Below are 1,190 nucleotides of genomic sequence, written 5' to 3'. Positions count from 1 at the left end.
AGGGCAATATATATATATATATATATATATATATATATATATATATATATATATATATATATATATATATATATATATATATATATATATATATATTTGAATCCCCCTGTAGTAGAAAAGGTAGTTCAAAAATTGCTTGAAGTCCCAAGTTCGAATTTTGGAACTCCCCTTGTTAAAATTTCTGGCTCCGCCGTTGGCTACAATCCCCTTTCAGACAAAACCAAAAAAAAGAGTTCCTACAAATTTCAAGTAAAAACTATAACCTGCTTGACCTAAAACTTAATACACATTTACCTATGTTTATCTATTTTCAAGAAGATAAGCACAAATAAAGCTAAAGATGTAAATTTTACCCCATTCAAGTAAACTACAAGCTGCTTGACCAAAAATTTAAGAGCCATTTCCCTATTTTTATCTATTTTCAAGAAAATAAGCATAAAAGCTAAAGATATAAACTTAACCCCATTCAAGTAAACTGTAAGCTCCTTGACCTAAATTTCAAGACCCTTTTCATAATTTTATCTATTTTAAAGAAAATAAGTACAAATAGAGATTCTTCAGCGTAAATAAAGATGTCCCACATGAATAATAAACTCAAAGATTAGATCTCTAATCATATATTGAAAAAGATTATTGCATACATAAATAAAGGATAATTCATTAAGCTCCAATTAGAAAATCAGCTAAAGGAATTGCAGGTAGGAAATACGAACCAAAAGCCCTATCTGAGAGGAATTCAGACAACAATCAACGAGGTTTATGAAAAGATTCGGCAATTGTTTGATGTGTGTGTACGAGGGAGAATTATGATATGCCCGTCGATGACTTTGACGCGGTTTCTGCCACTTTATCCCAAACGTGTTTCTCGTTTTGTCTTCATTTTTTTGGGATTTTGGGCAGGTTCCCAGACATAAATAAACTACCTGTATAATGGAGGTGAAATTTTACCTGCAACTAATTTTTTTTAATTAAATCACAGTTAATTTAAGTATTAAAGAAATACTAGTTATATATGGGTGAATGTCATTTATACCCTCAAATTTTACTTTAAAAAATAAACTCCCTCCTCTACTTTGAACAATTATCATTCTCCCCCTCATTTCTCAATTGGCTTTTTGATGCCTATTTTAAACTCTATACAACAACTACCCAGTAAAATCCCACAAAGTGGGGTCTGGGGAGATTAATGT

General features: G+C 30.4%; 1 protein-coding gene across 1 annotated transcript in view; it reads right to left on the bottom strand.

Annotated features, from left to right (window-relative positions):
• LOC109212180 (thioredoxin H9-like) overlaps window positions 1-905 on the bottom strand; it is a gene marked incomplete in the record, with an annotated part of 8,088 nt that extends 7,183 nt beyond the window's left edge. Inside the window, 1 exon segment of the mRNA XM_019375804.1 lies at window positions 714-905.
• Window positions 906-1,190: the final 285 nt, after the last annotated feature.

This window comes from Nicotiana attenuata, unplaced genomic scaffold (assembly GCF_001879085.1).
Source record: "Nicotiana attenuata strain UT unplaced genomic scaffold, NIATTr2, whole genome shotgun sequence".
In the NCBI taxonomy this organism is placed as follows: Eukaryota; Viridiplantae; Streptophyta; class Magnoliopsida; order Solanales; family Solanaceae; genus Nicotiana; species Nicotiana attenuata.
The sequence above is the reverse complement of the archived record's forward strand: the minus strand, read 5'-3'. Positions and strand labels throughout refer to the sequence as shown.